Source organism: Bos javanicus, chromosome 21 (genome assembly GCF_032452875.1).
Source record: "Bos javanicus breed banteng chromosome 21, ARS-OSU_banteng_1.0, whole genome shotgun sequence".
Classification (NCBI taxonomy): domain Eukaryota; kingdom Metazoa; phylum Chordata; class Mammalia; order Artiodactyla; family Bovidae; genus Bos; species Bos javanicus.
In genome coordinates, this window is record NC_083888.1 from 46,616,417 (window position 1) to 46,629,697 (window position 13,281).

General features: G+C 40.6%; 1 protein-coding gene across 6 annotated transcripts in view; it reads right to left on the bottom strand.

The window, feature by feature from the left end:
• SLC25A21 (solute carrier family 25 member 21) overlaps nucleotides 1-13,281 on the bottom strand; it is a 553,178-nt gene that overhangs the window by 310,106 nt on the left and 229,791 nt on the right. The gene's annotated exons all lie outside the window — the stretch shown is intronic.

Sequence of the window (13,281 nt, forward strand, 5' to 3'; positions counted from 1 at the left end):
CACTATTGGCACCAAGTTTTTTGGCATAAAATTTTTCTCAGCATAAGACCACATATTTCAAATATTGTGATTTGTATTAACTGGGAAAAGGGTATACATATCATTTTTGAAATTGACACAATAAGAAAGAAACATTCAAAAATGTTTATTTACTGTTTATGTATTTTAGCCACTCTCCTGGTTAAGAAATAAAACCTATTAGATATTTAACTGTATCCTACAGCCAGGCACTGTGAAGAGAGAAAATAAATTATGACTTGCCTGATTTTCCAACTGTCTACTGGACATCTTCACATGAGATAACCTGTGTGTCAAATAACATTTCAACTTCATTCAGCATCCACAGTTTGTTAGAAATTGGGGATTCAAAGATACATATACTATGATTCTGTAGATCCAGATTATCATACTGGTGTCCAGAAATGAACTTGGCAGTTTACTGCTTCTAAACATGCCTCTGCAGTGGCCACAGGACTGGCAAAGGTCAGTTTTCATTCCAATCCCAAAGAAAGGCAATGCCAAAGAATGCTCAAACTACCGCACAATTGCATTCATCTCACACGCTAGTAAAGTAATGCTCAAAATTCTCCAAGCCAGGCTTCAGCAATATGTGAACCCTGAACTTCCTGATGTTCAAGCTGGTTTTAGAAAAGGCAGAGGAACCAGAGATCAAATTGCCAACATTCGCTGGATCATGGAAAAAGCAAGAGAGCTCCAGAAAAACATCTATTTCTGCTTTTTTGACTATGCCAAAGCCTTTGACTGTGTGGATCACAATAAACTGTGGACAATTCTTCAAGAGATGGGAATACCAGACCACCTGACCTGCCTCTTGAGAAACCTGTATGCAGGTCAGGAAGCAACAGTTAGAACTGGACATAGAACAACAGACTGGTTCCAAATAGGAAAAGGAGTACATGAAGGCTGTATGTTGTCATCCTGCTTATTTAATTTCTATGCAGAGTACATCATGAGAAACGCTGGGCTGAAAGAAGCACAATCTGGAATCAAGATTGCCGGGAGAAATATCAATAACCTCAGATATGCAGATGACATCACCCTTATGGCAGAAAGAGCTGCTGCTGCTGCTAAGTCACTTCAGTCATGTCCGACTCTGTGTGATCCCATAGACGGCAGCCCACCAGGCTCCCCGTCCCTGGGATTCTCCAGGCAAGAACACTGGAGTGGGTTGCCATTTCCTTCTCCAATGCATGAAAGTGAAAAGTGAAAGTGAAGTCGCTTAGTCGTGTCCGACTCTTAGCAACCCCATGGACTGAAGCCTACCAGGCTCCTCCACCCATGGGATTTTCCAGGCAAGAGTACTGGAGTGGGGTGCCATCGCCTTCTCTGGGCAGAAAGTGAAGAGGAACTAAAAAGCCTCTTGATGAAAGTGAAAGTGGAGAGTGAAAAAGTTGGCTTAAAGTTCAACATTCAGAAAACGAAGATCACGGCAGCTGGTCCCATTACTTCATGGGAAATAGATGGGGAAACAGTGGAAACAGTGTCAGACTTTATTTTTTGGGTTCCAAAATTACTGCAGATGGTGATTGCAGTCATGAAATTAAAAGATGCTTACTCCTTGGAAAGAAAGTTATGACCAACCTAGATAGCATATTCAAAAGCAGAGACATTACTTTGCCAACAAAGGTCCATCTAGTCGAGGCTATGGTTTTTCCAGTGGTCATGTATGAATGTGAGAGTTGGACTGTGAAGAAAGCTGAGCATTGCAGAATTGATGCTTTTGAACTGTGGTGTTGGAGAAGACTCTTGAGAGTCCCTTGGACTGCAAGGAGATCCAACTTGTCCATTCTGAAGATCAGCCCTGGGATTTCTTTGGAAGGAATGATGCTAAAGCTGAAACTCCAGTACTTTGGCCACCTCATGGGAAGAGTTGACTCATTGGAAAAGACTGATGCTGGGAGGGATTGGGGGCAGGAGGAGAAGGGAACAACAGAGGATGAGATGGCTAGATGGTATCACCGACTCGATGGACGTGAGTGTGAGTGAACTCTGGGAGTTGGTGATGGACAGGGAGGCCTGGCGTGCTGCAATTCATGGGGTCCCAAAGAGTCGGACATGACTGAGCGACTGAACTGAACTGAAACCTGCCCCCATTTTTACTGACTTCCCTAGTCCTCAGCTGAAATCTGAAAGTTGATCTTGATGCATCAGTCCCCTAAATATGTCTCTGACCCTTTGATGTGACCTCTGCCTCATATTTCCACTCCACTGCCCACCTCTTCCTCTCCATGTTCATTCACAGGAATTCTTTCCCACTCATCCAACTAGCCTCCTCACCTTCTTCTCTTTATCCTCCACCCCATTCTGGAGGCTCAGCAATAAAGAATCTGCCTGCCAATGTAGGAGATGCAGGAGACGCAGGTTCAATCCCTGGGTCAGGAAGATACCCTGGGGAAAGAAATGGCAACCCAATCCAGTATTCTTGCCTGGGAAATCCCATGGACAAAGGAGCCTGGTGGGCTACAGTCCATGGTGTTGCAAAGAGTAGGTCATGACTTAGTGACTAAAAAATAGCCACCACCATTCTGGAGAGTGCTTTTCTAAGCACAGTGCTAATCAAGTTTGTTTCTGCTAAAGACTTTGAATTCCTCCCACTGACTAAGGAAGAAGGCCTGAACCCTTTAGTTGGCCTCTCAAGGTCTTTGGTGATCTGGTCCCATCTTCTGTTCCCATCATTCTTCGGTTTCTTCACTTTTCCCTCCCTTCCTTTCCTCTGCACCTTTCGTCATTTTCCTTGTGTCTGTTGTGGCTTTCCTGTTCTCTGGAGGTGCAAATTCTAGGCAACCTTTAAAGCCCACCTCAAATACTGCCATTTCTAGGAAGTTTTTCCAGAGCCCTCCAGAAAGAACTAATGGTCATTCCTGCATCTTCACCTCCCAGTGCTGCCAGCAACAATCTAAGGACGTGTATCATGTTCTACCTTATATTTGGAGCATTTTCACACCTGTCTTATTTACTCTACTGCTTTTTAAACCACTGGAAGTCCCTTGTCTGATGCATTTTTCCTCCTCCTAAAAACCTGGCACAGGATAGGCTTCAGAAATATTTACTGAATAAAGTGAATAAATGAAAGAATGAACAAATGAGCAAACAAACTAAAAGTGACTAAAGATGGTCATGGCAAAATTAACTTGAAAGGTGCAACCATCAAGAAAAAAGAATGTACTGCATTGCTCAAGAGGTTATAATAACTAGTATAATGGCTGACATCATGAAAGAAATAATTTATGCTAAGTACTTGGAAAATTTTCCCAAAGGGATTACTTTTGTATAGTGATAATTTCCTACTTGGTGGTGAAAGGAAATTATCACTTGGACTGATACTAAAAGTTTTTCCTATTTTTTATTCTAATTCTGTTTTCATCCATATGGGAAAGGGCACCATGGGGACAAGTCTATGCTGTCATTCAAATGGCCTGGTTGACTTGTTGGTCTCGTGATTTTATCTACAGGCACTCTCGGTAGCAACACACTATTAATTAATGGGAATTTTAACTGTGGACACATTAGAGATGACAGACAGATTAAAGATGTATGATAAATGTGTTAAAAATCTTCTCTGCCTAATTTTTCATATTTACTCATCAAAAATTTCACCTTTGGTAATGAATACTTAGGCTTAAGATTTTTTTTTAAAGAGAGTAATCCATCTTGTGGAATGATATCTGTGAAACAACTTAAGAACTATTGCCTGTGAGGGGGTGGGACATAGAAAATAGTTTCCACAAAAAAAGGGGGGGGGGAACTGTTCAAATCCCAGCCTGGTCCTACCCTTTGGTGCTGGTCAATAAACTTGGTACCAGATATAAACAAAACATTCCATTCAACATTATGTCAACCTTCAGCAAAAAGATCATCCATCACTGTACATTAATGTTCTGAGCACCTGTAAAATCCGATGTGCATTCTTTCAGGCCATTTTTTTTCAACTGTGTGTCTGTCAGAGATACCCCCCACCATATACCTATTATTTATGTTGGGAGTAGCTTTCTAAATGTCACCCAAATGAATTAGTATCACGCTGAGCCTCGGAGTTAAGAGAGTCGCCATGTGCATTTATGTGTTTTCTCTCCCCGAATACTGACACATTTATATCCCTGCCCCGTCTGCTCTGGCTTTGGCAGGGATGCATAGTACAAGCAGTTTATTTTACTATGACATGGTGACAAAATAGAACTTTATTTATGTGAAGCTGGTTAAAAATGCCCTGGCCAAAAAAATATGACACCAGTTAAGGAAATCTAATAAAACCTCTTGTAGAAATGGTGTAAAGGATAGAGTTTTATTTGGAATTTAATGAGGTTAGCAATGCATACTGTACCTTACTTTGTCCACCAAATAACATTAGGCTAATGTTGCCAAAATTTTTTTTAAGCAGCCCAATCTCTAATTTAGTCAGCCACTTTTAGTTCCCTAGCATCGCCTCATTCATTCATTGTTTCAACAAAGAAAATATTTATCACATGCCTATTTTATGTAGCTGGAGAGGAATTATGTTAGTTTTTAAATATATGGAAACTCAAACCATTTTTATCAATATTTACATGTTCTCTAAGGGTCTCAGCTGAAGTAAGTCACTAATCATAGGGATATCTGCTGAAGCTGAAAGCAAAAAAGCCCTGAAACTTATAAAATTTTTGTGCTAAATGCCCATCATCTAACAACTGTTTTTCGAGTGGCCAAAAATAAACACCTTTATTTATAGATCATGTTACATGGTTTGGTCATGGACATGGCAACCCGTACAAATAATGCAAAAAAATTATTAGGTACCCCTAAGTTCATGACTGTGTATGCAAACAAATAGAAATGAAATAAAAGTTTTTCATCCAAATTTTTGTTGTTTTTGAAAGGCACTACACTGAAAGGCTGGGTGAAGAGTCAAATGATGCTATCAACTGTTTAAAGCATTTCTGGCTCTTGTCTTGGATTTGACCATCAGACACCCTTTTCAGTCACTAGAGAAAGTCCATCTTATTAGTTTAGAAACAGGGACACTCTTCTATGGTCATCTTCCCCCTCCCTCTTTTCTCCTCTTATTTCTTGCTTCCTCCTCATTCCCAGGCCTGCTGCTGATGCTGGCAGAGATCCAGAAACTCAAAGAAGGGCAGCAACCTGCAGAGGCCCTTGGAATAAGAGGGGCCTTCTTCAGTGTTCACTGGGATGCCTAAGGGAAGTGTTCAAAACTGATGCAGGGGTGAACCAGGCTGACTGTGGCTGGATCCTGAGTTCCCATCCTAGTTCAGTCACTCCTATGCTACTACTATTCCATATAAGGGAACACCTCAATGGATTTTGATTTCCTCACAAGATAAGGTGGTTGGGTATGGCAGTGGGGGTACCACAGGTAATCTTTACAGATCCTTCCAGCTTCACAGTTCTATGCCCCACTCCCAGACAACCACCAACAGTCAGAAAGCCTCCTGTATCAGCCCCAACTAAAATGACATAAAACTTCAAAATCTTATAAACCAATCACATTGCCTGAACAAAATTTAACTTTGATTGGCATTTCAAACACAGCTGCCGGTATAAATACCCACTGAAACAGCATATTTCTGTTGAGAAAAATGTGCCTGCTAATTGATTTCTCTTTCAACTTTAATGCATTAAGTTCACTCTAACACTTAGCATTAGAGACTTCTGACTAGGTCAGGAAAAATGGATTTAATATACAGAACTTGTTCTTTAAGGATATTCATTTCTATTCAATTTTGTTTATGTCTCATTGTTTGTGTGTGTGTGTATATATATAATTTTTTTTCTGGGTGACTCTAGGTAAGAGTCTACTCTTTCCATTGGAAGTGATAAAATACAGTATTGACTAACTTGAACATACATAATAGCATAGGTCATGACTGGGTTACATGCTATCAGAGAATAAATGAAGAAGGTCTTCAGAAATTACTCTTTAAGGCTCATTTCAGCCAGCCATTAGGCTACTGTCATACACATATATAACTCCTGAGGATAATGCAACTAGGCCATTTCCAGGTGTATGTGCTCAGAACAGCCAAACTGCCAAAACTCCTCCACTGCCCCACTCTGCCTAATTGCCTGTGTGCCACAAGTGAGTAACCATGCCCACCTTCCTCAGCTCTCCTGCCTAAGACAGAAAACATTCAGAAGCACAGACAACTCCAGCTCGGGCAACATTCAGTTTTACATTCTGTCTTATGTAATCAGCACACACATTTATTTCACATAATGAAATTTAAAATAAGTCTGAACAAAGTTTCATAATTAGGAAACCATTCAAGAAATTTTCCTCTTAGAAATCTCCAAGATTAAACTCCTTTGAAGTCTTCCTGCAGGTATGTTTCATTATGATCCTTTATGCAATGAACACACAGCACTAGTTCAGAGACAATCTTTCCGTCATTGGAGATATTAAGAGTCATTAAGTGTGCCGTGTGGAAACTAGCCTTGTTACTAGGTGTTGAGGCCTTACCCAGATATGGGAGACTGACAATCTCCACCCACATAACACTGTCAGACTCACACACGCATGTGCATAGGCACGTACGCACGCGTGCGTGTACAAAGGAGCCAGAGGGAGGACACAGAGTGCAGCCACTTGGTTTTCAAGAGTTTACACAGGGCTGTCACACAAGTGAGTCAGAATGGAGCGGAAAGGGCCAAACCCACCTGAAGGACACCGCCAAAGACAAGACCACACTCCAAACCTGGCTTCTGCAACCAGCTTCTTGGTAGATTTGATAACACGCTGCTTCAGGCTTCTTTGTTTAAACTTTCTTGCTAGACAGTGCATATTGACCCCACAAATTCTTAGGTTACCAATAAATAAATAAATCTGCTATACACAAACATGGAGTGGGGTAAACACTGTCATGTACTTCTTGTGGTTGCTTTGAATATAAGTTGAAAATGTCTTACGAGGGTATTCAGAGTATGTGGCATGAGCTTAAGGCTTAGTTTTGCTATTAGTCAGTGTTGCTGCTGCAACAGATGTGCCCCACGCTGCCGGAACACACAGCATGGGGCAGCGGACTTGTAGGAGCAAGCAGTGCAGGAGCTTGTACTCCTCCCTTCCTCTCCTCCACCAAGAATCCTATAATGATGGGGAGGGAGGAGGGAGGAGGGTTCAGGATGGGGAACACATGTATACCTGTGGCGGATTCATTTCGATATTTGGCAAAACCAATACAATATTGTAAAGTTTAAAAATAAAATAAAATTTTAAAAAAAATCTTAAAAAAAAAAAAAAAAAGAATCCTATGATGAAGTGAGGGCAAGTGGAATCAACTGATTTAATTGCTAGATCCCAAGCCCTTTGTATCTGATCCTACTCACTGAAACCAGGACATTCTTCTCTTTACTGTCTCTAAAAACAAACCCCAAGAAATGTCTCTAAGTGTTCTAATTCCCTGTAATTCCCCACTGACTGCAGGTGGAGGAGGTGGTGTTTCACCTGCTTTTACAACCTGAGAAAAAGGTATTTGAACACGAGCATGGCCAGTTTTGCCTATGTTTCTAAGGGCCTTTAGAAAGGAAAGCTCTCCACAAAGCCAAAGAGATGGAGAAGAAAGGGCACAGGCCACCAGCTGACCTGAAATACATATAGAAAACAATGAAAGGAAAGAAGGGCAACCCAATTTTTGGCTCATTTCCACCTTCACGTCTTTGTTTGAATTTCCTAAATCTGGATTGCACAATTTAGATCCCAATTCCTCAGTCTGATCCTAATAAACAGATCAACTCATGATGGATGTTGCAGTACCTATTTAGCAATAATTTAATCAGTGGCCAAGAAGCAGTCTTAACATCTATCTTTTCTTTTCTATCTTAACATCTATCTTAAAAGAGAAGGCAGCACATTGGAAAGATCATTGAACTCAGAGCCAAAAGAAATGGATTTGAGTCCTCCTTGGCCACGAGCTGATCATAAAATATCCAGCAGGTCACGTAAGCTCTCTAGCTGTCAGGTTCTCCACCTCTCCAATTTGGGCAAGAATTCACTTCCTGCTTCTCTGCAGACTGTTCAGAGCATTAATGAGATGAGATGGGTATGAAACCCACAAAAGCCTAATGTGGAGAGATTCATGGGTAGTCTTTTTTTTTTTTTTTCTTAATTTAAATGGGAAAATGGGAATCTAATCATTTAATCCAAAATACACAAAGCTGTTTACACAACCAAGATCTATTTTCACTGGCCAATTAATGCCATCCCTATTTCTAGTCTTGTGAATCTTATTCCTATCTAATTCCACCTTTTCGTTTTAGTAGTTTGACCACTTATCCACACATAGACATGTGACTGAGAAAACCATATGGAGGACTTTGCTAGTGGTCCAATGGCAAAGATTCTGAGCTCCCGATGCAAGGGGCCAGGATTCAATCCTGGTTAGGGAACTAGATCCCATGAACTGCAACTAAAAAAGATCCTGCATGCTTCAACAAAGATCAAAGATCCCATGTGCAGCAACTAAGACACAGCACAGCTACATAGATATTTTTTTTTTAAATAGGCAAAGGAAAAATAAAATAAAGTTATGTGGAATTTCTAGGATAAAAATGGTGAATAAACCAGGATTGAGAAAATCTGTTTTCATAAAACAGAACTAGATTTTCATGTTCAGGGCTTCATGTGATAAAGAGTAGAGAGGGAAGAGGATAGAGATAATATTAGATAAACTACTATGTTTTTTAAAGCATAAAATATCAATATTTCTTTTATTGAGAATGAAAAGAAGAAGTGAAAGTTAGTTGCACGGTCATGTCTGACTCTGCAATCCCATGGACTGTAGCCTGCCCAGCTCCATGGAATTCTCCAGGCAAGAGTGAGAATGCCTTTCTCATATAAATTTCCTATCTTACAATGCAGATTCTGTAATGTCATGCTCTCACCGTCTCTTTCCTTTTGTCCTTTTTCCTCCTTGCCCCAACCTGCCACCTCAGTCCTTTCCTTCCCTCGCTCTCTGACCCACTCTCCCTGAATATGGCCTCACCATTATTTGGTTTCTTGGCTGGCCTGTACCTTTCCAACAAATCTCTCGTGAGTGAGAAATGTAGAGCGATGGGCTGCAGTTCTATGCACAGCCCTTCTCAGCAGCACCAAATACAGTCACAGCCAAAACAAGCAAGAAAGTCCGTGGGAACACCTATCTAAACAGCAGCAGTGATTCCACTCTCCAAGCCACCCCAAGCATGGAGCCACTCTCATTATATGTAACTCTTGCTTTTTGCCAATAATCAGAAAAAGGAAGGTTCAGACAATGTAGAACATGATAGCCTAATTGCTCAAATGGAATTCTGACAGCAACAGTGCTGCTGTCCTCCAGTACTAATCACCATCTGTTAAGGCGAGCAAATTTTAGACAATGGTTCTCAAACTTTCAGGTGCAGAACTATCCAAGTGAGCTTGAAAAAATCCACCCCCAGGAAGTCTGATGCTGAAGGTTTGAGATAAGACCTGGAAATTACAGCTTTAGCATGCCTTTCCTAGTTGTTCTGATAAAGAACATCCAATGGCCACACTTTGAAAAACATTGTTCTAAGGCTTTGCTGAGAAAGTGGCCACTATTATATGAGGCCTGGAAATTTTTTAAGAGGGTCACTTTGTCTCCAGGCCTGGTGCTGATCCCTTACTGTCCCTAGTCTCAGTCTTGACCCACAAGCTCAGGGTCATTCCTCTTCCTGCCATCCCCACTCCAATGCTGATGAGGAACAGAGAGGCAGGTGGGCTCTCCAGTGGACTCCCAAGCTATAGCTGTGCAGGGGAAGAGCAAAGGAAATACAGGTCCTTCCAAGTGATGGAAAAGAGTTTTACAAATGCCTTAGCACACAAATGCTGCATAAGAAGTGAAGAGGTGCATCCTCTCCCTGGAGCTGGGCAGGTAAGAGGTATTCCCTGAATCCCTACTCTAAATGCTGACACAACTGTGAGAGCTCCCTCCAGGACAGGCAAGTTCCCTCCTTCCTGTATGTCTTAAAACATAATTTCCCATACAAACAATGAAAGAGGAGAATTAGAGACCCCGGTCAGCCTATAAACGATGCCACATCTTGGAAGTATTTCAACTCCAGTTCCACAGTCTGGATGTGAGATCTCCTCATCTTTGTCTGGACAATTGCAGCCACTTTCAAGGTGGCTCACTGCCTCCCCTGTCTCTACCACTTGTCCTTTCTCTATTTTTCTATCAAAGTTATTGGTCTCACATAAAAATTGTTACTAGTGTTAATATTTTGCTTCTGGCTATTAGGCTCCATGCTATTCCTTGGTGTAATGTTTTTAAAACACAATCAAATAGCATCAAATTTAAATAAGTAACATAAATATACAGAAAATAACCACAAAAGGTAGCGATAGCATATGTTTTATGCAGAAATGAATCAAGAAATTATTCAAAAGTTGAATTAAAGATCATAGAATACCATGTAACTATCCAACCTTTTTAAATTTAAATTTATTTAAATTGAAGGAAGTGATGGAATTCCAGTTGACCTATTTCAAATCCTAAAAGATGATGCTGTGAAAGTGCTGCACTCAATATGCCAGCAAATTTGGAAAACTCAGCAGTGGCCATAGGACTGGAAAAGGTCAGTTTTCATTCCAATCTCAAAGAAAGGCAATTCCAAAGAATGCTCAAACTACCACACAATTGCACTCATTTCACATGCTAGTAAAGTAATGCTCAAAATTCTCCAAGCCAGGCTTCAACAATACGTGAACCATGAACTTCCAGATGGTCAAATTGGTTTTAGAAAAGGCAGAGGAACCAGAGATCAAATTGCCAACATTCGCTGGATCATGGAAAAAGCAAGAGAGCTCCAGAAAAACATCTATTTCTGCTTTTTTGACTATGCCAAAGCCTTTGACTGTGTGGATCACAATAAACTGTGGAAAATTCTGAAAGAGATGGGAATACCAGACCACCTTACCTGCCTCTTGAGAAACCTGTATGTAGGTCAGGAAGCAACAGTTAGAACCGGACATAGAACAACATACTGGTTCCAAATAGGAACAGAAGTATGTCAAGGCTGTATATTGTCACCCTGCTTATTTAACTTATATGCAGAGTACATCATGAGAAACGCTGGACTGGAAGAAACACAATCTGGAATCAAGATTGCCGGGAGAAATATCAATAATCTCAGATATGCAGATGACACCACCCTTATGGCAGAAAGTGAAGAGGAACTAAACAGCCTCTTGATGAAAGTGAAAGAGGAGAGTGAAAAAGTTGGCTTAAAGCTCAACATTCAGAAAACGAAGATCATGGCATCTGGTCCCATCACTTCATGGGAAATAGATGGGGAAACAGTGGAAACAGTGTCAGACTTTATCTTTCTGGGCTCCAAAATCACTGCAGATGGTGATTGCAGCCATGAAATTAAAAGATGCTTACTCCTTGGAAGGAAAGTTATTACCAACCTAGATAGCATATTCAAAAGCAGAGACATTACTTTCCAACAAAGGTCCATCTAGTCAAGGCTGTGTTTTTTCCAGTAGTCATGTATGGATGTGAGAGTTGGACTGTGAAGAAAGCTGAGCATTGCAGAATTGATGCTTTTGAACTGTGGTGTTGGAGAAGACTCTTGAGAGTCCTTTGGACTGCAAGGAGATCCAACCAGTCCATCCTAAAGGAAATCAACCCTGAATATTTATTGGAAGGACTGGTGCTGAAGCTGAAGCTCCGATACTTTGGCCACCTGATGCGAAGAGCTGACTCATTTGAAAAGACCCTGATGTTGGGAAAGATTGAAGGCATGAGAAGAAGGGGATGATGTTGGATGAGATGGTTAGACGGCATCACCGACTCAATGGACATGAGTTTAGGTAAACTCCAGGAGTTGGTGATGGACAGGCAGACCTGGCTTGCTGCTGTTCATGGGGTGGCAAAGAGTCGGACATGACTGAGTGAGCTGAACCGAACTGAACTGAATTACTTTACAATATTGTGATGGTTTTGCCACTCATCAACATGAATTGGCCATAGGTACACTTGTGCCTCTAAGGATGAATCTCATTTAGGGGTCAGACATAAACACAATGAAACTCATTTCTAAAAATTTATAATTTTACTGCTTCCCTTGATTCTAGGATTTGAGTTGGAGGTAGTAGATATGCAGTTTTGACTGAGCCAGAAATTTTCTTTCTGTATTGGGGTACAACTATGAATATGAATAGCAGTAATTTTAGTTTTTGGCAGAAAAGTTATTGTGAGACCTGAGTTGGCAGTCTTCAAGTTTTTATTTTATTATTCCATATTTCTTTTGAGTCATTTAAGAGGTTGAAAGAAAGTCAAAATGTTCCAGAAATATTTTCCACTTTCTTTTGGTTACAAAATAGGCCCCCTCTCAACCAAAGGTTAGTGCATATCCCCCCATAGTATAGTAAACTGGTTAAAGAAACGATAAGTGAAAAAGCCATTAAGCTTATTCTATTTTTAAAATTTCCCCCTTTTCCTGTTTTATTCCCCTAAGTCACGCAAAAATGCTGCTTAGATCATGTGAACAGAAGTTATAAAATGGCCCTCCCCAGATTACGGTGATTCTGAACAGCATGTTAGCAAAGAAGGTATTTATGGCTGACAGAGTAATGGGAAAACTTATATTTGAAAATAATAGATTATTCATGCAGGGACCATAATAACTCTATCTGCCTTCGGCACAAAGATACAAGACCACGTATGGGTCTGTGATCAAAATAAAGAGCTGAATTAATGTGCATGACCAAGCAGGCCATTCTCCCTGGTATTCTGCACCCTCTTGATTAGAAGGCATGTTTTGACTCTTCACCAGTGGAAAATCGAGCTGCTACAAACTTTGACCCTGCCTGCAAAATGAGCTGCCAAAGGTATATGCACAGAAGTGCATCTACGCCCATTTCAAGCCAGGCCAATCTTGCTCCAACTCTGCAAGCCTGCTCTAAGAGTGCCAGGAGCACCTGGTGACCTCTCATTATACGACACAACCCTAAAGGATCATAGATAGAACATCACCAATTTTTTGTTTGTGAAGAAAGCTGCTAGCTAAAGTGGAGGGACACTCAAAATACTTCGTGAAAAATGGCTTTTCTTGTCTATCAGGATCGCTTGTATTCACAATTCCACAATACTCTTCCACATCTCCCCCTTGAAACCACTTTTAGAAATTGTACTTTTGCTATATTTGTAAACACTATTTAGTGCTTTTGTTTTCTAAGACTTCTTATGTAAATATATAATTTCCTAGTCTAAATAAATCCATGAAAAACCAACATGAGTAAATATATTTTTAAATTAATATAGCTTTTCC